Below are 25,671 nucleotides of genomic sequence, written 5' to 3'. Positions count from 1 at the left end.
CCAAATATCACATCATTCAATGTCCATTATAATACTGAAAAGTAATAAGAGCTTAATAAATTCTTATTGACTGGCTGACAAAGAAGTGTGGTAAGTATTATATGAAGGATAGCTGAGTGAGGTAAGGTGAATCCTAGGGAAAAAAGATTACAACAATGTAAACAGTAAGACCAAAAATTCAAAGGGGACATTTCCTAATTAAAAAGATCAAATTAGTTTTGGAGAAGATGAGAAAATGTAGTTCCTCCTGTCCTCTTCCACTTCTTTACAAAGACCAATGGGCAAGGGTGGGCATAAAATGTATATGGAATATTCCATATGCTGTCACACTTGACAGCTGTTTTATATATTGTTTTTTCCCGTCTTCTTAGATTCTTTGTCATAAAGGATGTCCCTCTGCATAGTGGTGGGCATAAAGGGATATTAAGATGTTAAGATGGTATAATAACAATTCAATTAAAAAAAAAGAAGTGTGAGCTCAAGCAGGCTTCTACCTGCATCCTCAGGGTGCTCTGGATTTCTGTTACTGCTCTGGAGCAGGGATAAGCACCTGGGGATGGTCAGAAAGCAAGGCATAAACCCTTGATCTTGGAATCATAAGGTAGAACTACAATTAAAAGGTGCCCAAGGTGGATCTAGAAAGAAGATGAGGATGGGAGAAAAAATAAAAAGCTCTGAGGTTGTCACCCTATTGCTTTCTTCTGGGGCTGCCGCCACAGGGTTTGTGCATGGGCTGCAGGTGCTTGGGGATCACTGTGCCTCCACAGCACACAGGTAGGTGGCTGAGTCTCCAGGCTGGGAGGCAGTGATGTGCAGAGAGCTGTGACGATCGTTTCTGCTCAACGTGGATTTGAACCTTCCTTCCTCTTTTGACCCAGAAGCCAGGTAAAGTAGGAAAGTGAGGCCTTTCCCAGGATCCTGCCTATACCACTGTAGGTTTTGAGAATTCCGATCTGAATAACTGCAGTTCATAGTGATATTCTCTCCCTCCTGGACACTCAAAAATGGAGGATTCTGATCCACCCTCTGTTGGCAGCTCACCCCTGTGCAAAAAGACAATTTCGGACGCTGGAAACTGGTCATCAGGTTACCATCCCCTTTAATGTTGTTGTCCCCACCCTCTACCTCTACCACTGCATCCATGGAAAGTCTACTTGATTTTAACTGAAGTTTTGCCTCTCCCACTTAACATTTTGGGAATGTCCTCTTTTTTAAGGTCACATACGGTATTTTGGGGGAATGGTGAGTCTCCCTTTTCCCATCTTCAGAAACATCAACTCACATTTTAGCAGAAACCACATGGTGATTAATGAAGTCATTAGGGGCTTCTCCATCCTTTCCTTTGTCTTGATCAATAAGTGCTCGGATCTAAAACCTGGATTACACACCAGTGCTCTCTATTCAAGGTCTCTTTCTCAAATCTAAATGTTTGTAGTTCTCTCATTGTATGAGGAAATCTCAGTGATACTTCAGCCTGGCTGCTCAGCCAATCAGAGCTGTATCTGCTATACATTACACAAGATCCCCTTCAAAGACACATAGATCCCTGACTGAAGACATTTTTGCCTATGGTAGTGCTGCCCCCCTTAGGTCAATCATCAAATTTTTAGGGCAATGAGAAAAAGTTCACTAGGAAAGATTCCTAGCTCCTTTGGGTACAGTATGATGCTTTCAGTACTATTGTTAGGATATAAAATCTGTTGGAACTTTAAAGGACATCTTAAGATGGTAAAATCATAGCTTTAGAGCTGGAAAAGACCTTAAAAACCATCTATTCTAATCTTTTTTAGATGAGGAAACTGAATCCTGGATTGATTTGTGTGACCCACACTGGAAGTCCATAGTTATATTTCAGAGATGAGTTTTTATACAATACTCTGTGACTACAAATCCAAGGCTCTTTCTCTTAGTCAATAAGCACTTATTGAGCATCTCCTCTTTGTCAGGCAATATACTTAGAGCTGGGGACACAAAGAAAGGTGAAAGAATATCATTGCTCATGAGGGGAAGTCATAGTTTAATGGGGGAGAAATAACTCTTTCTATATATATATACACACAGATATTATATATACACACATATATATGTATATATACTGAGATATATTGGAAATAATCAGTGGACAGAAAGGCACTAGAACTAAGGGAGCACAAGAAATGTTTCTCTTAGAAGGTGGGATTTTAGCTGGGACTTAAAGAAGGCTAGGCAAGCCAGGTGGCAGAGTTGAAGAGGGAGAACATTCAAGAGGAAGTGGAAATACCAGTAAAAATTCCCATATTCAAGAGGTGGAGTCTTTTGTTACACATGCAGTAAGGTGGCCAGTGCTACTGGAATACCCAGTGGGTGGCTGGGCATGGGGTGGTATGGTATATGAAGCATGAAAAATTTAGGGGGAAGGCACATTATGAAGGTCTTTGGAAGCCAGATAGCAGATTCAATCCTGATGGTGATAGGGAGCCAAAAGAGTTGATTTAATAGGGGGAAATGATGCGGTCAGACCTGTGTTTTAGGAAGATCACTTTAAAAGCTGAGTATATGAGGGACATGGAGTGGTGAGATGATGTGCCAAGGAGAGCAAGCATCAGTCATGGCATTAGGTAATGAGGGCCTACACCAGAGTGGTGACAATGTCAAAGGAGAGAGGGGGGCATATGTGAGAGTTATTACAGAGCTAAAATTGAGAGCCTTCTATTTCTTTATTTGTATTGAGGTCTCATAGCATATTTCTCATCTGTAAAAAATGAGATGGAGAAGGAAATGGCAAATCCCCAGTATCTTTGGAAGAAAAACCCCAAAATGCTGTCACAAAGAGTTGGCCATGACTCAAACAACTGAACAACAACAACTCCCAGCGTGTTCTGGGCTCTAGACCTGGGTGGGAGACTTTGAGACAATCAATCCATGATTCTGAGATGCTTCCTTTCTATCTCAAAGAAGCCATTGTGGCTTCATGCATGAAAAGGAAGCCTGGTGATCCCAGGAGTAACATTTCTGTCCTAGGCCACAGTGAACTCTGGCTGAATTTAATTGGCTACTAAGTGGGAGTAGCCTCAAGTACAAGAAAGGGTTATCCTTCTTAATTCCATTGAAAGAATAATTCTGAGAGAAGTGATTATTAGTAACTAATTTTTTGGGAGATCCAGAGTTCTCCCTTTTTTCTAAAATCCTAATTTCAAAAACTCAGTCTCTGAAGGTTGAACTAACTTTCTGCTCTATCAGATCTCCACCCATCCTTACGAGGAATCTCTAATCTAAGGTGAATTCCACTCAATCAAACTTGGGTGGAGATAGTCAAAGGTGAAGAACCTGCAGCCTTGAGGTCACATGTGGCCTTCTAGAGCCTTAAATTCATACTTTTGACTAAATCTTAATCCTAATCCTAAATGGATTAAGGATCTAGAAGGCCACATGTGGCCTCACGGCTTCAGATTCTCACCACTGAGGTAGATCCTTTGTCTAGATTGCCCAAGGCTCAGGTGATCTGGGTATAGGGATAGTCTATTTGTCCAAGAGTGACATCGTGTCACTCTCAGCCCCCCATTATAATATTCATTCTCTCATTAATTGTTAACCATTCAGAATTGATTGCCACCTTTTGGAACACACCTCTTCCAAGGGCATATAAACTGTGAACCTGCCACCATGATTGTCTATTTAGCATTCGAGAGTGCCATTGACCTTTTATTAAAATGCTAGCATTATTAATAAGATGACTAATCACCCAGAAATTATGACTTCTGAACTTTTTAAATGCCACAATTTACTTTAGAAGAAATGTGGCAGTTGCCAGACATAGACAAGACCAGATTAGAAGCAGTCTTTAAAACCCAGAGATAGGGACAACCAATGGGAGATAGTGCCAAATCCTTGGACTTCTCATCTGTTTTCTCTGACTGTTTGCCCAACTCCTTGTAGTAGGGTCTAAAAAATGCCTGAGTAGATCTATAGGCCTATGGTCTTTCTCTTATTCTCTCCCCTGTATCTCCTTCTACCAAATGAAGTGATATGGGGAAAGGAGACTTCATTAGGTGAAACACTTTCATTTCAACTGGCTATTGTGAAACCTTTTCTATTTAGATCACAATTTTGTTCTTTTGCTGTGCTACAATACCTTATTGCTTTAAAATAAACCATATGTTCATTAAAAAAAAGAAAATTGAGTCTTAATAATGAAACCAATAGTTTGTGAATCAGAAAGGTAGATTCCGTCTCTAAAGAAATGTCTTCATGAAGTTATCATTAGCAGACTAATGCCATGTTATAACACTTTCCTCAGTGATGATCCCTAACATATTCTGTGAGACTAGACTGAGCAATTAAGAGATGTGACCTCTACCAGGTCACTGGTTACCATCCAGTTTGATCTAGTTCTGTTCCATAACCTTGTATTACCAATGAGTACACAGGCCAGGGCAGGAGACATTAGATAAGTGACTAATCCCAGAATCAAATGGTGGAGTTTAAATGAGTACCAGGAAAATATTCTGTGGATATGCTTTTAGGATGTTATAATGTGCTCTTTGCAAGGGTCTATGTCTCAGCTCGCATGTTTGTGCGCAGCCTGCAGGTGCCTGGGCATCACAGTGCTCCAAAAGCACAGAGTTAGGTGGCTGAGTCTTCAGGCTGGGCATCAGTGATGTGCAGGGAGCTATGATGCTCCTTCCTGCTGATCAAGGATCTTAACCTTCCATTCTGTTTCTCCTCTGAAATTATGTACAATAGGGAGGTGAGACCTTTCCCAGGATCCTGTCTGAACCACTTTAGCTCTTGACTAATAGTTTTTGTGTAGCTGCAGTTAATTGTGCCGCTCTCTCCCTCCTGGATCTTCACAGACTGAGGACTCTGCTCCACCTTCAGTAGGCAGCTCACCCCTGGGCAGAAAGACAATGTTAGACATAGGTCATTGGTCATCAGGTCAGCATCTCCCATCACTTTATCTCTATCACCTCCATGACACAGCCAGGAAGCCCCATTTGATCAGTCCCTGACTACGTCTAAATCCCTTGATTTAGAGGCTTCTGACCTTTCCTGTCCCCATCCACAGAAAACCCTCAACTCACAGGCCAGGTGAAGACACAGGATCACTAGTGAGGCTCCATGGCGTGTCTCCATCTTCCAGTATTAGGATCAGTGAACGGCTAGTTCTGGATTGTAGGAAATGAATTGTTTAGTGAAAGGAGACTTTGTCAGTTCTAAATGCATCTGGTTTTCTTTCTCCTTATGAAATAGAGTAAATGCTATCAATCTGACTTCTTAGCCAGTCAGCCTGGTCTTTCATTTCATACACATATGTAGTCACATTCATAGATGCTCAACATAAGCACTCAGCTGAAGGTATGTCAGACAATGGCAATGTTGCCCTCCTCAGGCCATGGATATTATATTTCTGGGGCAATGAGAAAATGATGCCTATTCAGAATTCATGAACACTTTGAACAAAGACAGGACAAGGACTAAGAAAGCTATTGTAATAGTTTATATAAGAAGAGATAAAGACCTAACTGAATGAAGCAGGGCTTGCAAGTAATGATATGTGTTGGGTAAGGGACAGAGAAGAGCCAGTAATGACTCTTCCTATTACTGAATATTTAACATGCATGGGCTGCTAGACCTACATGGGAGAATGAGAGCATACTCCTCTGTCCTCAGGATGCTTGAGGTCTATCATGAAGAAGTCAGTTTGACTTAAATGTGAAATAAGTCTAGGAAACAATCAGTTGTGAAGGGCTTGTATTGGCCAGCTAAGTGGAACAGTGGATAGAAGGGGTGGAGAATCTGTGACCTTGAAGCCCATACATGGCCTTCTAGGTCCTTGGGTTCAGCCTTTTGACTGAGTCCAAGTTTTACTGAACAAATCCTTTTATTAAGGTGATTTGTTTTGTGAAGTTTGGATTCAGTCAAAGGGCTACACTTGAGGACCTACAGGGACACATGTGACCTTGAGCCTGTAGGTTCCCCTACCTTGGTCTAGAGTTATGAAGATTTGAGTTCAAATCCCACCTCAGATACTTACTAGCTGTCTGATACTTGGCAAGTTGCTTAATCTCTCTTTTCCTCAGTTTGCTTATCTGTTTAATGGGTATAATAATAGCACTTACCTGTTGTTGTGAGGATCATTTAAGATAAAAATTGGAAAATGCTTAGTACAGTGCCAGGCATATAAGAAAGACTCTATAAATACTGGCTATTAGTTGATGTTGTTGTTATAAGAAAGGGGATTCTAGGGACATATTAGGTTCTTGTTCTAAAAATGCATATCCCCATGGTCTATAAAAGTATCCTCCTCCTGAGTGAGAGAAGCTTTGTGGAAACCTTCATCATCACAATTATCTATTAAAATTTAAAATTAATTGAAATCATTTCTGGAAAGAAATTCAATTAGTTGTTAGTTCACAGCTGTGCTAGTTAGAACTTTCAAGAATTTGGAGTCCTGGAACAATGCAGGTCAAGGTGATTGGCAATATCAAGGGCCATGAGAAAAATGTCTTCCTTAGTTGGGAGTTCCATACCCAGAGATAAAATTAGGATGCCGGTTCTGGAAGGACACTAAGAAAACCAGTAGCTTTGCCAACTGGAATCTAGGTTTGGAATTAGGTAGGGAAAAACTGGAAATGACTTTGGGACAACAACAAATAAAATTTCTAAGAATAGTGGAAGCTAAAAAAGTTCAAAGCCTAGTTCTAATCATATTTTCACTGAAGTGAAGGGGTTTCTACTCTCAGAAGCAAAAAACATTTCTGTTAATTTTGGCTATTGTTATTTAAATGAATTAATGTTTTCTTCTAGGTGTTTTGTTTTGTTTTGTTTTGTTAGTTCTTGTTACTCAGTCCTTCAATCTTATTAGTGTGAGAAACATGGAGAAAGCCTTGAACTAATGAAGATTGGTAAATATCTCTATTTTTTAATCTTAGAGAGTTGTTTGGGGGATCTGAAAGGTTAAGAGAACTGGTGATGTTCTCACAGGTGATATTTGTCAGAGGAAAGGCTTTCACCCAGATCTTCCTGACTCTGAGGATAGCTGTGGAATCAGGAAAGACCTGAATTAAAGAGATATCAGAGATGCCTACTGTGTGAATCACTTAACATCTCTCAGCCTCAGCTTCCCCATTCCTAAAAATGCTATAATAATAGCTTCTTAGAATTATTGTGAGGATCAAATGAGATAATATATGAAAAACATTTTGAAAACTTAAAACACTAAAAAATTCTAGCTATGGTGATGATAATCTTCTATTATTAGAATTAAGAAAGGAGTAATCATTTCAGAGATAGAAAAGATATGTGTGCAGGCACTACGTTATTGCCTAAGTGTTGTATTATTTTATTTACCTAACTGTTTTTAATAACTCAAAAGATCATTAACAAAATCAATTAACTGTCAAATGCTGTGTCTGAAAAAAAAAATCCTGTGTCTGAAGGTTCATGAATGAGGAGGGAAGAGTCATAGTATGTAATGGGGCTTCAGAGAACAGACATGAGAGACATTTCCTGTTTTTAGTAATTTGGGATACATATAGATTGATATAGAACCTTGGGGACCAGCTACAGCCCATGGAATCAGGAAAGAAATTTCACACTCGAATGAGTAGGGGCATGGGGCTATATCCCAGAACAAAGAAATATCTCCATGAAGTTAGCATTAGCAGGCTAATGCCATGTTATAACAGTCTCCTTAGTGCTGACCCCTAACATATTCTGAGAGGCTAAACTGAGTAATTAAGAGGTATGACCTCTACCAGGTCACTGGATACCACCCAATTTGAGCTAGTTCTGTTCCATAACCTTTTATTACCAATGAGTATACAGGCCAGAGCAGGAGACATTAATTAGGTAAGTGACTGATCCCAGAGTTACATGGTGGAGTTCATATGAGAACCAGGAAAATGCTCTGTGGATATGCTTTTAAGGTGTCACAATGTGCTCTCTGGAAGGGTCTATGTCTCAGCTCTGGGGTTTGTGCACAGCCTGCAGGTGCCTGGGGATCACTGTGCCCCCACAGCACAGAGGTAGGTGGCTGAGTCTTCAGGCTGGGCACCAGTGATGCGCAGGGAGCTATGACGCTCCTTCCTGCTGATCATGGCTCTCAACCTTCCATTCCGCTTCTCCTCTGAAGTTATGTAAAACAGGGAGGTGAGACCTTTCCCTGGATCCTGTCTGAACCACTGCAGCCCTTGGCTAGTAGTTTCTGTGTAGCTGCAGTTAATTGTGGTGCTCTCTCCCTCCTGGATCTTCAGGGACTGAGGGCTCTGTTCCACCTTCTGTAGGCAGCTCACCCCTGGGCAGAAAGACAATGTTAGACCTAGGTCATCAGGTCAGCATCTCCCATCACTTTATCTCTATGACTTCCACAGCACAGCCAGGAAGCCCCATTTTATCAGTCTCTGACTGCTTCTAAATCCTTTGAGAAATGGCTTCAGGCTTTTCCTGTTCCCATCCACAGAAACCCCTCAACTCACAGGCCAGGTGAAGACACAGGATCACTAGTGAGGCTCCATGGCGTGTCTCCATCTTCCAATATGAGGGTCAGTGAACAGGTAATTCTGGGTTCTGGGAAGTGGGTTCTTTAGTCAATGGAGACTTTGTCAGTTCTAAATGTATCTAGTTTTTTTTTTTCCTCTGTGAAATCAGGGAAGTGATTTTCTGCCTCACTGCTCAACCAATCACAACCTGGTCTATCTCTTTCACACAGTAAGCAATCCTTTTCACAGTTGCTCAGGAGGAAATTCAGCTGGTCTGAAAGTGGAAATACTGTCTCCTGCAGCTCATGGATAGCATATTACTGGGCAATTAGAAAATGTTCTTCATTAGGAATTCCTGATTATTTTTGTGATAGGGAAATTGTTGAATATATTGTTACATTTTATTTCTGTCTTTACCCCAAAGGAAAAAAAATAAACCTTTTATTAGCATCTACTATGTGCAAGACAGTGTTCCAGATTCAGATGAAAGATGAAATACCCACTCTCCACAAGCAAAGAGAAATGTGAGGAGAGTGAGATGTACATAAATGAGTGCAGAATGTTATGGGGACAAAGGAATGCTGTAAATATTGATAAAACAAATTTGGAGAGGGAGAGATAATGTCCAGTTGGGTTGGATGAATCAAGGCATGTATCATGGAGGAGTTGCACCTTGAAACAAGGAAAGGATGTCATTAGATGGAGATGGATAGAAATTGAGGTGGGGCAGCCAGGTAGTACAGTGGATAGTGTACCAGGCCTGGAGTCAGGAAGACCTGAATTCAAATCTGGCCTCATGTACTTACTAGCTGTGTGACCCTGGACGAGTCACTTAACCCTGTTTGCCTCAGTTTCCTTATCTGTAAAAAGAGGTGGAATCAATAAATCACTCCAGTGTCTTTACTGAGAAAACCCCAAATGGAGTAATGAAGAGTCAGACATAACTGAAAATGACTGAATAACAACAACAATATTGAATATTGAGAGATAACATAAGCAAAAGGATTCTGATGGAAGCCATCCACCAAATGTGTAGAATATTCTAGTTGGTCAGAATCACAAACATATACAGAGGAATAAAGTGGCCTAAAGTTAGACCAATTGCTTAAACCTTGTTTGTGGAGCAACATTAATGCCAGGGTCAGGAGTTCAAACTTTATTCAATAGACAATTTGCAATCACTGAAAAGGTTTGGATAAGGTGACATCGTCCTGGTGGTGCATTGTGAAGATTCCACATGTGTCAAAATTAGATTGTGGTGGTGGGGGAGAGATATATTGGAAGTAGGACAACGTTTAGAAGACTATTACAATAGTTCAGGTAAAAAAAGAAGATAAAGATCTAACTGTGAATAGAAGAATATTCTGCAAGTGATTGCATGTGTTGGTAAGAGGCAGGGTAAGATCAAAATGACTCTGTCTATCACTGAATTTTACAGCAGGTTTCAGAGCACAGAGTGATCCAGAGGCATGCCATCGCCTTCATAAGCCTTCATTTCTAGCATGAGGATGTCATTGTGACTTAAATGTGAAACGAATCTTGTGGAAAATCAGAGGTGAAACTTTTGTCACTGGACCCAGGGACTCTGGTCACATTTTAATTCACATAGAAAGATGGGACCTCCATGGTCAAAAAAGGGACTAATTCTCTAGTCTTGCCACAACTTTCACAATCATGATTACTATTATTACTATTATTATTATTAACATAACTGAAATATTTCTGGAAAGAAACTCAATTTGCTGTAGACTCTAAGCTGCAAAAGGTGGAATTACCAATGAGTCAGAGTGAAAGAACCATTCAGATCATTTGGAAGGCTACAAAGGCCCTTCCAAATAAATAAACATTTATTTAGTGCCTAGTGAGTTCCAGGTGTGCTAAGTTCTTTACAAATATTGTCTCATTTCATCCTCACAAAAAAGCCTGTGAGGTGAGGGTTATTATCCCCATTTTACAGTTGAAGAAAATGAAGCAAACTGAGGAGGTTAAGTGACTTTCCCAGGATCACACACCAAGCAAGTGTCAGTGGTACAATTTGAACTAAGGTCTTCCTGATTTTAGACACAGCATCCTATCCACTGTACCACTTAGCTGCCTCTAATCCATAAGGGTAATGTTTTCTCAGTAACAGAAACTGCAGGGTCTGTGTATATTTTGCTAGTGTCTTGGGAACATTGTGCTTGCATACCCCAGAAGAAGATGGCTGAGGCCAATGATGTTCAGGGCCCTGGTGGTGGTCCTTCCTGATATCCATGGAACAGAATCTTCCTTTCTACTTCCCCTCAGAAGCCAAGCAAAATAGGGTGATTTATTCCCAAGTGAAATAGGGAGGCCTCTCCTATGATCCTGCAAGTCTTAGAAAGTCACCTCTGTGTAACTGAAGTCGATGGGGGTCTCTCTCCCTCTAAGACTTTCAAGGACCGAAGACATTAGAGTCTCTTAAAATTTTTTTTTTCTTTCCAGATCATTGCCAGGAAAACCCATATCTCTGTTCCTCAGAACTGTGAGTAATCTTCTGGCTCTCTCTTTTCCCAATTCCAGAAGTCCCTTAACCCATGGCTCTGATGAAGACACAACCTCACTAAGGAAGTTCTCCAGGGCATCTCTATTCTTCCTCCTGCTGCAGACAATGCACACTCAACTGAATTCTGGTTTGTGGGCTCCCTAATCATAGATTCTTTGCTCTACGGAACTTGGGGATTCTGAGCCTGGCTGCTCAGCCAATTCCAGTCTGGCTGTCATCTCACAGCCTGCACACAGTCCCATTCAAGGATATAGAGCTATTATCACATACCATTTTTGACAATGATCATGCTGCCCCCCTCAGGCCCTCCATATAATTACTGGGACAATAAGCATAGGCCTTGTAAACAAAAAAAGATTTACTGTTCTTTCAATAAATAAAGTCAGCACTAATGATGATCCAGGCACTATGCTTGGTACTGGGGATATAGATATGAAAAGTGAAGGTCCCTGTCCTTTAGGTACTTACAGTCTAATGTAGGTGGGAGAGACTCTATATGATATTACAATCAAATCACATTCTTTTGTATAGATTCTAGAATTACTTATCTATTAACAGATTGAGAATATAAGCACCTTATATTTGCATCTCCAGGACCTCACAAATGCTTGGTACTTAGAAGTTGCTTGATAATGCTTGTTGATTGCTGATACCAGGTAAAATTTGAAAGGGGCAAAAGAAAATAAGGGCAATTGCAATAAGATATCTATTTTTGCAGAAATGACTCTGTTGGGCTGGGCAGAATCAGGAAGGCTTCATGGAAGACGTGGTGTCTGAATCGATGGCCTTGAAGGAAGGGAGGTATATCAACAGAACATAGGTGGGACAGTTTATTTTAAGCATGGGGGATGATGTGAACAAGTAGTGGAGAGGGTGCTTGCAGGATGAGAATGGGAGATAGAGAGGAGTCTCAGATGTCTGGAATATGAATGCTTGAAGAAGAAGAGAATGATGTTTGACACTGAACGGGTTAGTTGGAGCCTGTTTATCAAAGGCTCGAAATGCAACTTTGATCCCGTTCAAGTGCCTCTATTCAAATGCTATCAGTGGCTCCCCAGTAGACAATGGGAATCATTGAAGGTATTTGAATAGAGGCATAATAAGAGCAAAGTGGTGTATTATGAAGACTACCCAGGTAGATACAGAAAAGAAAGGCTGAAGGCCAGATGGCTGCTTAGATGTCTATTACAATCACCTAGGCAAGTAGAAATGAAAACCTGAATGAGGGCAGTAGGCTTTGCAGGTGATTTGATGTGTGAACAAAGAAGGAAGAACAAAAGAACCGATGACATTTAGAATGGACAAAGGCTTCTGTGATTAGGGAGCCCACACTGCATCTCAGACACCAGAACACAGTTGAATGTTCACAGTTGAATGTAGCAGAAAGAAGAATGGAGATGCCCTCTAGAACTTCCATAGCAATTATTATTGAATATTTATTGTTGAATTTATTATTACTGAATATTTATTTTATTTATTACTGAATCTTTATCAAGTTCTCATTGTATTTATGAAGACCTAGCCACAAGTGCGGGAGTAATTAGAGGTATGAATGAGCTTTAATCTTAGCATGGGGCAGTTGATTCGGCTCAATATACTAAAGAGTTCTTAAGGGAGCTGAGGAATGTAGGCAGCGATACAGTAGAAAGAACACTGTGTCAAAAACCTACGGTCAAGCACTACAGCTCCTTTTCCTTTGTGACCTTGGGTATCACATAACCTCCCTAAACTTTGGTTCCTTCTCTATAATAGGAAGGGGTTAAGATAAATCACCTCTGATGCTCTTTCTAGCTCCAGTCCTAGGATCTTCACCTCAATAGACTGCAGGCGCATTTTAGTTTCTCACGTAGAAGAATAAGATTACCCAGGATCTAGAAAGGATGATCTTTTTTGGAACAAGATCTTAGAAATATTTTTTCTTCTGAAGGTAACTATTTTTCTGAAGGTAACTTTATGGAAAGAAACTCCCTGTGTAGCTGCTTCTAACCTACAAAAGAGAGAACTTTGAAGGGTTGGAGCCATGGAAGCACACAGGAGAGGGATGTCAATTGGTTTTAGGACACAAATAGGGAAATGACTTCTCGAGTCAGGAGGCTTCACGTGCAGAAGTGAGACTAGTGAACTGATCCTAAAAAGAGGGTTAGAAAGCCAGTGCCTTTGCCAGCCTGAATTTGGCTTAGACGAGGGAACTGACATCTTGATCTAGCATCCATCCCAGACATGACTGCAGTTATTTCTGGGTACAAGCACTGAAAGAAAGAATCTGTGAACAAATGTGGCTAATAGCGTTCATGGAAGGAAGGAAGAAAGGAACCAAACCTTTGTTAAGAGCTTACTATGTGCCAGGCGCTAGGTTAAAGGCTTAGATTAATTCACTTTTTCATTGACATTTAGGGCTATCTAGATCTCTACATGCTTGGACATCTAGAGTTGCTTTCTTTTCTGCTTAAAATACATTTTTAAAAATTCTACATTTTAAAAATATTTCCTTTGTTTAAAAATTTTTTTTCATGTTTCACGGCTAATATGGAAATTCATGTTATGTGGCTTCTCATGTATAATAGATAATATATTGTTTGCATTTAAAATGGGGGGGGAGAGGTTGGAGGAAGAGAAAGAATTTGGAACCGAAAATAAAAATCACGAATGTTAAAAAAAATCATTTCATGTTTCCTTGTTGCTTATAGTAAGAACCCTTACTAAAATTAAGTGTAATATTTAGTCTTTTTCCCTGTCACATTGTGTGAGAGGCTTTACGCCAGACATTGTGCTATGTATTGTGGACAAAATGTACATCAATGAAAGAAATCCTGTCTTAAAGGATCTTATATTCTATTGGGGTTGCAATAAATAAACAAAGCAGTAAAAGCAATTTCAGCTCCTGATCTGGAAAAAGACACATGTATCTATGGGCACCATCTCTAATGACCCTTTTCTGAGACTGGTTCCAAATCCTGTAGACCAATAATTGGTGGTGGGAAACTGATGCTTAATTCCACTATTTTAGATTTTCTCTGGTACCTAGAGATGGCAAGAAAACACTGCAAGGGAAAAAAAAAAAACCTTGATGAAGCCAAGACTGCAGGAACAACTAGAACTATCCAAATTTGAAGGAATTGAAGGACTTTGAAAAGCCTCAGGAAGGAATGTATCTCCCCTCACTGAGGTCTTCAAGGAAAGGTTAGATGCTCATTGGTTGAGTATGTTGTATCAGGATTCATTTTTCAGGCGGGAGTTTTACTTAGATAGCCACCAAAGTCTCTTCAACATTGGAAACCTGTGATTCAATGTCAGGAAGCTTATTGTCAGCCCTGGATAAGATGAATTTGTCAGACTTCTGTACCTTCTCAGTGAGAGTGTTGCAAGGTTAGTGGGATCCTCAAGGCAGTTAATAGTAGCATTATAGATCTAGAACTGAAAGGAACCTCAGAGGTCATTGAATCTAACCTCTTCATTTTATAATCAAAGAAACTGATGCCTAGGGAAGTTAAACAACTTTTTTTCTATTTGACAGAGTTAAGTAAGAGTGTGGTAGGAGTTTCACAGAAACAGAATAACAAGTCAAATTTCACATCACTCATATGTCTTTTCCTAATTGTTCCTCTACCTCTCTTATTTGGTTTTTAAATCATTTGTTTTCTTTTTAAAAAGCTCTTCTGGGATTCCTTCTTGGATTTGTTGCCAATCTTCATTTTTCTTTGAAGCTTTTCTTGTTGATGTTTTCACATTGTTGTCTTCTTTTGAGTTTGTGTTTTGAGCTTCCCTGTCACCTTCATAGATTTTTATGTTCAGGTTCCTTTTTTGGTGGGGGTAGTTTGCTCATTTCCCCAACTTATTTCTTTACTTTGGACTTTATTGAACTTTGTTTACCTCTAGGAGAGAGCATAGTTCCTGTCTCAATCTTCAGGCTTTTTTGTACTGCTCTTTTTGCAGCTAGTTCTGGAGTTTTGTAAGTTTTTGATGCTTTGAAGGTAGTGTGATCTGGGGAGAGGTGGTTTTTACCTTGGTCTTTACCAAGGTAGGGCTCTTGTTCCTTTGCTACCACACTACTCTCTGCCCTTAACTATGACCCAAAACTGGGTAATGGGCAATGGAATTGCCAAATGGCACCTGGTTCTGTGCCCTGTGCTAGCATAGGGGTCTCCTATAATCTTTTTCTGACCAGGTATTCAATCTCCTTAATATCTCTGGATGCTGAATGCTTTTGGTGTAGCTGCTGCTGCTGCTGCACTTGCTACAGCATCCAAGGCCCACAGCTGCTGTCATCACCATATTGTTCTCTTGGCCAGTCCCTGCCCCAGTGCTGTAGATATCTCCTTCTGTCCTCTTAAGTTGTCCCAGGCTGGAAAAATGCTCACCCTGATCTTTTGTTGGTTATGCCACTTTAGAATTTGATGCATTGTTTTAAAGTTGTTTAGAAGGGAATGTTGGGACGGCTCCACTAGAGTATTCCCTTTACTATGCCATCTTAGCTCAGCTCCCAGGTCAATCTCCATGAGAGTCTCTGGCCATGGCTCAGTGTCTTTGCTTGTATTAAGTCTCCCAATGCCATTCATGATCCAGTTAAGCCAAGGATCTACCTGAGGAGGACAGTATTCATAAAATCATGTAGTCATAGATTTATGCCTAGAAGAGACCTTACATCACGTCCATCTGCTTCAATTTACATATGAGGATCTCAGGCCTAGAAAGGTTAAATGATTTCCTCAGGGTCTCAGAGCTACTAAACTAGACAGGATTTGAACTCAGGTCTTCCTCATTACAAATCCAGCACCCCATCTGTTACATTATTCTGCTTCCTTATTAACTATTCTATAGTGTGGAGAGAGAAGAAAAAAAGCAATTGCTTCAGATTTTCTAATGAAGGAAAGGCTTATTTCAGTCCCTATAGTCTTTCCCTGTCTTTCCTCAGTCCCTGAGGTCTTTCCCAATATCCTACTTGAACCACTAAAGCCCTCTGAGTAGTCTGAGTAACTGCAGTTGAAAGCAGCACTCTCTCCCTCCTGGACCTTCAGGGTCAGAGGACTCTGTTCCATCATCTGTTGGCAGCTCACCTCTTGGCAAAAAGACAATATCAGACACAATATCAAATCATCAACACCCATAATTTTCTCTTAATTCCATAACACATCTATTAAATCCCATGTGAGGAAGACTGAGCCCTATATCTCCTTCTTGGTAGTGTGGAGAATGTTTTCTGGGTCTCCCTGTTCCTGTCTCCCTTCCTTTCCCCCTCTTCCACCACTATTCCCCTAACCCACAGCCCACTTGAAGACCCAGCATCAATAGTGAGGCTTTCAGGGGTTTCTCCATCCTTTCATTTGCCAGAGACTAGGAAAATTCAGTTCTGGGATCTCAGATATGGACCTAGGTTCTCTAGTTAAAGGAGCCTTTTTCACTTCTAATTGTATATAGTTCTTTTACTTCTCTGGAAAACACATGGGATTCTCAGACTGATTGCTCGACCAATCACAGCTTGATCTGTCACCTCAGACTTTCTACCTTGTCCCTTTTGCAGATACACAGACAGAATCCTCAGAGAGAGGCATTTTTTAAAAATCATGGCAGCACTGCCCCCCTTAGGCCTGAAAAGAATCGCTGTGACAATAAAGAAAATATTTAGTAGAAGAGATTTATCAATATTTTGGAGACAGAAAAAAGTGACCACTTTTATTGTGATTGTAATGGAATGTAAGTATTTAAAGGATAGGTAGGAAATCAACAGGCAGCCAGGGGAAGGGAGAATGTTTTAGGAATCAGAAATGGTGTGAACAAAAAAATAGAGGTGAGCAAAGTTTTTCTTTTTTAGAGTATAAAACAGTAGCAGTGATGATGGTAGTAAACATTTATAGAGTGCTTTAAGGTTTAAAAAATGGTTTATGCCATTCAATTTTATCCTCACAACAATACTGTGAGGTAGGTACTACAGGTGCTATTTCCCAAACAGTCATTCAGGTTGTCTGGAACACAGAATACATGTAAAGGAGTCATTCAGTCAATCAACATTTATTACGTGTCAGGCATAATGTTAAGTGCTGGAGCTATAAAGAAAAACAATTCTGCTCCACCCTTCTCTAAAATCAAGACACTCTCATTCTAATGGAGAGACAATGTGAAAATAACTCTCCACATCCAAGGTATATGCAATAGAAATGGAATGAATCTTAGAGAGAAGGGATTGGCAGCAGAGAGGTCCAGAAAGGACTTTATTTAGAAGGAAGGATTTGAGCTAAATCTTGAAGAAAGATTTCTAGACTGTGGAAGGTCTTGAATACCAGGAAGAATGATTTCAACTTCCCTCTAAGGGCAGTAGGAACCACCAAAGAGCCTGGAGTGGAGAAATGACCTAACTGGATTTGTGAATCAGATTCATTTTTTTTTGTCATTGGTATGATGTTATCCTGGCTGTGGTATGAAGGCTAGATTTGTGGCCTAGGGGAGCAGAGTCAGAAATACATATAAAGAATCTATCATAATAGTGCAGCAGAATGGTATTGAAGTCCTGTTCTATGGTAGTGGTGATAGGAATACAGAAGATGGAATGGTTGGGAGAAATGTAATGGAGTTAGAAACAGCAAACTTTAGTAACTGATTGGATATAAAAGGTTGGGATAGTAGGAAGTTCCAAAAATAAGTCCATGATGGACATGGATTGTGGTATCACCAAAATAAGTGACACATTCAGAAGGATGTAGGTTGGAGGGAATTGCAAACTTGATTTTAGACTTGTTGAATTTGAGGCAATGGTGGGACATCTGCTTAAAGATGTGGGTCTGCAGTTCAAAAGAGATGTAGACAGAGTCATCTATGTAGATGAAGCCATGGGAATAAAGATAACTATGACAGAGAATGGAGAGAAAGTGTAGACCAGGGGTGGGGAACCTGCAACCTCAAGGCCACATGTGGCCTTCTAGGTCCTTGGGTGGGGCCTTTTGATTGAGTTCAAGTTTTACTGAACAAATCCTTTTATTAAGGGGATTTGTTCTGTGAAGTTTAGTTTCAGTCAAAAGGCTGCACTTGAGGACCTAGACGGCCACATGTGGCCTTGAGGCCCACAGGTTCCCCACCCCTGGTGTAGACCTTTAAGGAGCTATCTTGTTATCAGATAGATAATAGGTAAGAACTCTATTCAAAACCTTGGAGTTATCTCCCTCAACCACCATATCCAATCAATTGCCAAGTTCTTTGACTCATCTTCTACAACATCTTTCATGTTTATCCTCTTCTCTGTATCCATAATCCTAGATAGGATCCTATTAACTCTCATCTGAACTATTATAATAACCCCTTAAATGCTTTCTCCACTTGCAATCTCTCTTATTCAATTTATCCTCTGTATAGGTGCCAAAAATAATCTTCCTAAGGCGTTGTTCTAACCACAAAACTCCCCTGCTCAAAACAGTTGATGGCTCCATATTGCCTACAGTAAAAAAAAAAATGCATACTCTTTGGTCTAGCATATAAGCACCTATACAATATGTCTCTGGCTCTCTTTTCCAGACTTATTTCCTACCAGGTTTTGAACATTAGCTTTGCAAACTGTGTGATCCTGACTTTGGAATCTCTGGACTTCAGTTTTATTGCCTAGAAAGTGAAAGGGTTGAACCAGATGACCTTTAAGGTCCTTTCTTGCTCTAAATCTATGATCCTATGATCCTGTAAACTTTGCATTCCAGTTGAATTGAACTATCAGTTGTTTATTGAATTGAATTCCCAAACCAGACAATCCATTTTTCTGTCTTTCTGCATTTGAATAGGCTGTTTGCTATTCCTAGAGTGTACTCCTACCCCTCTTCATTTCTGTTTCTCAGGATCCTTATCTTCTTTCAGATTTGGTGCCATTGCCTTTGTGAACCATCCCTTCACTCCCTCCATTCCCCATTAGTAATGCCCTCTTCTTCCTCAAATTGCTTATGTTATGTTTGTTTGAGTGTGGGTTGATACTCCTTCCCCCACCTCCATTCAAATTCTGTTCTGTTTTGGCTTTGTATTCCCAGTACCCACTGCAGTGTTCTCGCACATAGTAATAATTGTTTATTGAATTTGTTTTATTTAAGTGGAAAGAAGCTCAAGAGTGGTTAGAGAGATAGGAAGAAAACTAGGAGACTGTGGTATCTCTGAAGGGGAGGAAAAATACACCTATTTTGAGGGCATATTTAATTCAGTGTTTCTTAACATTTTTATGTGTGTCATGGACCTCTATGATAGTTGAGTGAAGCCTGTGGACTCCTCAGAAAAATGTTTTTAAGTATGTAAAATGAAATGCATTCAATTACAAAGTAAACAAATTATGTTAAACAATAGTAATCAAAATATTTTAGAAATTTATCCACCAAAAATCTGTCCATCAACCCCTTAGGGGTCTGGGAGTCCCAAGTTAAGAACCTCTGATTATCATTTGATTTAATAACCATGTATTAAATTACAACCATGGCCAGGCAAAATGCTAGATTCTGGGGATGAAAGGTAAACAGTAACATAGTCTCAGTTCTCAGGTATCTTATATTTTATGAGGGAAAATGTAATAAATAATAACAATAATAATAATAAAAGCTAAAATTTATCTAGCACCTACTATGTAACTAGACACTGTGCTAAGAGCTTTATAAAAATTATCTCATTAGATCCTCACAAAAACTCCATAAGGTAGGTGCTATTATTATTCCCATGCCACAGATGAGGAAACTGAGATTAAGTGACTTGCACAGGGTCACACAACTACTAAGTAAGTGTCTGAGGTTGTATTTGAACTCAGATCTTCCTGACTCCAGGCCCAACTACTCTATCCACTGCACCATTTCCCCTTGCCACCTAACAGAAGATATGCAGAGATAAATATAATAAATACAATTTAAGCTTTTAGCATTTCAACTCCCTTTTATGTTTTGCCTTTCCCCATTAGGATGTAAGGTTCTTGAGTACAGGGACTATCTTTATTTTTACTTGTATTTAGGGGCAGGGTGATGGTGCTAAGAGGAATGTAATTGGGGAGGTGAGGCAGCTCATATCCATGTCTTCAACCTCCTCAAGAAAGTAAGAGGTTAGTTCATCAGCTGTGGGGAATGTGGGAGTATATTGACAGGGAGAGAACAGAAGACAGAGTGTGGCTTAGTTACTATGAGGAAAAGAAATCAGAAGTCAACTTCAAGACCTAGCTTCTGAGTCTAGAATGATGTATCCCAATATGTTTGGAAGATTTATCTTTGTAAAGTATTACTTTTGCTAATTATTTTAATTTCTTCATGATTCCCTCTAGTTATTCAAAATGCACTTAGAAAATTACGGAAGGGCTAATGTGAAAGACACTGGGGAAGGGGATGGGGGAAAGCAAGAAATCGATATCTTTATTGGCAGGAGAACTGATTCAGAGGGACCAAAGAAGGATAAAGGATTGATGGTTGTGACTACGAAGAGGAAGACCTCAGGTTTTTTCATATAGAAAGATGCAAGTTTGTGAGTTAGAATAGAAATGACCTCAGTGTGAACCAGGCAAAATGAGCCTCTGGGAACAGTCTTGAGGCGTCATCATAGGCCCCTTTGCTGGGGAATGTGGTTGGAGCCCCAGATGCAGGGTTTGTGCACAGGCTGCAGGTGCCTGGCGATCACTGTGGCTCCGCAGCACAGAGGTAGGTGCCTGAGTCTTCAAGCTGAGCAGCAGAGATGTGCAGGGAACTGTGGCGTTCTTTCCTGTTAATTGTGGATCTTAATCTTCCTTTCTGCTTTCCCTCAGAGGCAAGGTAAAATAGGGTGATGAGGCCCTTCTCAGGATCCTGTCTGAACCACTGCAGGTTTGTGGAAGCACTGTTTGAGTAATTGCAGTTGAAAGCAGTGTTCTCTCCCTCCTGGACCCTCAGGATCTGAGGACTCTGCTCCACCTTCTGTTGGCAGCTCACCCCTGTGCAGAAAGACAATGTCAGACACTAGAGACTGGTCATTAAGGCAGCATCTCCCCAATTTCCCTTTTAATTCTAGGAATGAATAAAGCCAAGAAATCTCCTGTGAACCAGACTGAGCCCTTCTCTTTCTTGCTCAGCCTGGTAAGGGTATGTCATCTGGGTCACCCTTTTCCCATCTCCAGAAAGTCCCTAACTCACAGCCAAGGTGAAGATACAAGATCAGGAATGAGGCACCCAGGGACTTTTCCATCTTTGGTTCTCCAGGGTCAGCAATAATTCACTTCTGGGATTTGTGACATGGATCTGAACTCTAATCTAAAGAATCTTCCTCAGGTCTAAATGTTTCTTGTTCTACTTCAGGAAGTAAGTTTCCCAGCCAATCAAAACCTGATGTCACACCTTCTCCACTGGTGTCCTTCACCCGCTCATAGCTCTGGCCCCTGCAGGCATTTGTTGCTCATGGCAGTGCTGCCCCCTTTAGGTCATACAAAATCATGCTGAGACTACAAGGAAATTTTCACCATGGCAGATTGGTGAATGCCTTGGCAACAGAGAAATCCGTACAGTCAGTATTTTTTCTATTACTGAATATTTGAGATCTCATAGTAAATGTGGGCTTTCAGAACTGAGTAGAGAACATAGAGAAGGCATGTCCCTACCTTCTATGAGATTCCTTTCTAGCATAAGGTCTTCAATTTAGTTTTATATGTGAGATGAATCTTAAAGGAATCCTAAATCCCACAAGAACAACCTTGTAATGGTGACATTAAAAATCCCTGTTAGGCTTTTAGTTCACTTTGCAAAATAATGAGAACCAAGTCCCCTTCCACTGAAGGGAACTCTTGGAATTCCATCCACCAGCAGAAAAGTTGCAGTAACCTTTTATCTAAAATAAGTTTTATTGATACATTTTTCTTATATTTCTATATTTCTTATGATATTGTATTTCTCTTCTCAAACCCCTCCCAGAGAACTATCTTTATAATAAAGTATGAAAAAATGAGAGAAAAAAGTTCTGTAAAACAAAAAAGTTTTAAAAAATGTCTGATATTAAATGCAGTACCCCATATTCATGTTTCTCTGTTCCTTCAAGGCAGTAGAGGGAGACGTCTTCTTGTATCTCATCTTCAGGGTCAAGCCTACCTGTTATAATTTCACCAAATTAATTTATGATTATTTTGTTCTTGCTAGTCCTTCTATTTGTATTGCTGTAGCCATTGCACATATTGTTTTCTTGGTTCTGCCTACTTTGTTTTGCATTAATTCATATAATTCTTTTCATACTTCTCAGTATTCCTCATGTTCATTACTTCTTACAGAACAGTAATATTTCATTACATTTGTGTACTATAATTTATTTTGCCATTTTCCAATCAATGGGCATCTACTTTGTTTTCAGTTCTTTGCTACCATAAAAAGAGCAGTCTTAAATATTGCAGCATATACATGACCTTTTTTATGTCATTAACCTCTTTAGGATATATCCCTTGGCAGTTGGTGGTACAGTGGATAGAGTGCTGGGCTTTGAATCATGAAGATCTGAGTTTGAATCTGGCTTCAAACATTTACTGGTTATATTACCCTGGCCAAGTCATTTAACTTCTAATTGCCTCAGTTTTCCCAATAAAATGGGGATGATAATAGCACCAAGCTCCCAGTGTTGATGTGAGAATCAAATAAGATAATATTTATAAAAGTACTTAGCACATTGCCTGGTATATGGTACGTGCTATATGAATGTTCATTCTCTTCTTAGTAGAATCTCTGGGTCAAAGGATATGGGCATTTTGGTCACTTGAATAATTCCAGATTGCTTTGCAGAATGGTTGTTCTAATTTACAGTTCCTCCATGAATGCATTAGTATTTCCATCTTTCCACATACTTCCCAACACTGACTATTCCTACTGTTGTCTTTACCAAACTGTTGGATATGAGATGAAACTTCTGAGAGTATTCTTTCATATACGGTTGTTTATAATTTGCACTCCTTTCAAGAAATATTTGTTCATATTTTTGACTACTTATTTATCAAAGGAATAACTTCTTGCTTTTATAAATTTCTATCACCATATATATTGAATATTAGATACATTCGACACAAAGATTTTTTCTTCCATATTATCCCTCAGCAAAATTGGGGCAGCTAGTGGATAGAGCACTGGGCTTAGAATCAGGAAGATTCATGTCCATGAATTCAAATCCAGCCCTCAGACATTTGTGATGCTGGGCAAGTCACTTAACCTTGTTTGCCTCAGTTTCTTCATCTGTAAAATGAGCTAGAGAAGGAAATGGCAAATAACTCCAGTATCTTTGCCAAGAAAATCCCAAATGGGGTTATGGAGAATCAAACATAATTGAAATGACTGAACAAGAACAAGAACAAAACTGAGGGGGTTGAATTAGATGTCTTCTTCTAACTTTAGATTCACGATCTTGTAATTCTTAGAAAACTGAAGAATTTCAGAAGTTACTACAAGAAGCAGGAAATAGCACTGATTCTGGAGTTTGGGGACCTGGGTTCAAATTCTGCTTCTGACCCATGAGACCTTGAACAAATTAGTTAAGCTCCCCATATCTCAATGTTCTCGTTTCTAAAATTAGGGGGTTGATTCAGATGGCCTCTGAGTTCCTTTCCAGCTTCAGATCTATGCACCTTAGGTGCATAGGTCTTAGGAGGAAAGCTCAAAATCTGTACCATCATCTTCAGGTTATAAAAACCCTATATTAAGAGGGTTAGCAGTAAATACAAAGAGAAATGAGAAAGCCAAGCCATGTGGGTACTTGTGAAAGAAAGGATGCAGGGAGCTGTCCCAGTACTGAATTGTTTCTTCAAGATTGATGTAAAGGCCAGAATGGCACACACACCCTTCTCAGGGATGGGTCTCCTATGAGCCTAGACTGAGAAGTTAAAGTATATCCTGGTTCTGCCCTGGTTCTATTCTACAACCTGGAATTGGACTTAGGTGTCTTAAGGCCTGAAAGCAAGAAGCAAATATCCAGGGCTGAAGTTGGAGCTGGAGTTGAAATAAACATGCTGGTTAATGTAAATCAGGAAAGATGACACTGTACAAAGGCTTTTGGTGTGACTTTGTGGACTCTCCTGCAGGGAGTGTGACTGGAGTCCCAGATGCAGGGTTTGTGCACAGGATGCAGGTGTCTGGAAATCACTGTGCTCTCACACCACAATGGTAGGTGGCTGAGTCTCCAGGCTGAGAAGCAGTGATGTGCAGAGAACTGCGACGTTCCTTTAAATTGAAAAAGGATCTGAATCTGCCTTCCTCCTTCATCTGTGAAGCCAGATAAAATAGGGAGATGAGGCCTTTCCCAGTATCCTGCTTGAACCACTGGAGGCCTTGGGAATTTTCTGTGAAATTACAGTTGATAATGGAGCTCTCTCCCTCCTGGACTCTCAAGGATGGAGGACTCTGTTCCACCTTCTGGACACAGCTCACCCCTGTGTAGAAAGGCAATGTCAGACTCAGGATGCTGACTGGTCATCAAGTCAGTATGTCCCACATTTTCATTTTCTTTTCATAACACAAACAGTAATTCATATGTAAACCAGAATGAACCCTGTCTTTCCCCATTGGACCTCTGGGGGAATGTCCCCTCTTCCCATTCCTCAAAATATCTTAACTCACAGCTCAGCTGAAGACAGAATATCAATAATGAAGTTCCCATGAGCTTTTCCATCCTTCTTCCTTCTGGGGCCTGGGAACACTTGGTACTAGTGTTTGGGATCTGGGCTTTCTATGAAGTCAAAGGAAGATCTCTCAAAACTAAATGTTTCTTATTCTTCTGCCCCAGGGAAGAGAGATGATTGTCAGGCTGATTGTTCAGCCAATCAGAGCCCTGTCTGTTATCTCATCTCATACATTGTACTCAGTCTCATTCACAGATGAACACTTTCTTGACTAAAGTCATTTCTGTCAATGGCAGAGAGCTTCTCTGCTTCCTTCCTTCTTTCACATTGCTCCCCTTTGCTCCTGTCCTCCACCCTAGGCCACAAAAAGAATTTTTGGGACAAAGAGGGACTGTTCCCCCAGAAGAGACTCTGGATTCTTTGGAAAAGGACAAGTTATTTCATCACTGTTCTTAGCATTTGGAGTTAGAAGGGATTTCGAGGATCATGTCCAAATTACTTATTTTACAAATGAGGAAACTGAGAAGTTTAGTGACATGCTAAACACCACACATGTAGAAAGTAGTAGAGCGAAACCTGAGCCCAGAACCCTTTGACAGCAAATTTTGTGTTTTTTCTACCACATCACACTTGTATCACTATATACTTATGGAGGTCCTTTAGATGTGATGGAAGCCATACAGATTTGTCTCTGCCCTCCAAATGCTTGCATTTTTGCCGTAGCCAGAAGGGAACATCTTTGTCTTTTTATGTTTTTGAATTATTGACTCCTCTTGGGCCCCTGGGGTGGTGGTTATTCATAGAGAGAACAGAGAGTGTTTTCTGATGATTCTAACACAGGAAGGAGTTTACTCCTCTCCCCTCATCTGGAGCCTTAGCGAACCTCATTTGTAACAGGGCATCATCATCATCACCATCATCATCTTTGTCATCATCATCATAACTAGCATTCGTATAGAGCTTTAAGATTTGCAAAGCACTTAATGTAAATTAACTAATTTCATCCTCACAACAACATGTGGGGTAGATGTTATTATCCTCATTTCAAGGTGGGGAAGATGAAAAATAGAGGTTAAAGTGACTTGCTCAGGATCACTCAGCTAATAATTGACTGAGGCAATATTTTAATTTAAGTTTTCCTGACTCTA

At 40.1% G+C, this 25,671-nt stretch overlaps 1 protein-coding gene across 1 annotated transcript in view; it reads right to left on the bottom strand.

Annotated features, from left to right (window-relative positions):
• Window positions 1–25,671, bottom strand: part of LOC114028696 — a 468,075-nt gene that overhangs the window by 319,812 nt on the left and 122,592 nt on the right. The window lies entirely within an intron of this gene.

Source organism: Vombatus ursinus, unplaced genomic scaffold, assembly GCF_900497805.2.
Source record: "Vombatus ursinus unplaced genomic scaffold, bare-nosed wombat genome assembly UNPS02014894.1, whole genome shotgun sequence".
In the NCBI taxonomy this organism is placed as follows: Eukaryota; Metazoa; Chordata; class Mammalia; order Diprotodontia; family Vombatidae; genus Vombatus; species Vombatus ursinus.
This window is presented reverse-complemented; position numbering and strand designations above follow the sequence as displayed.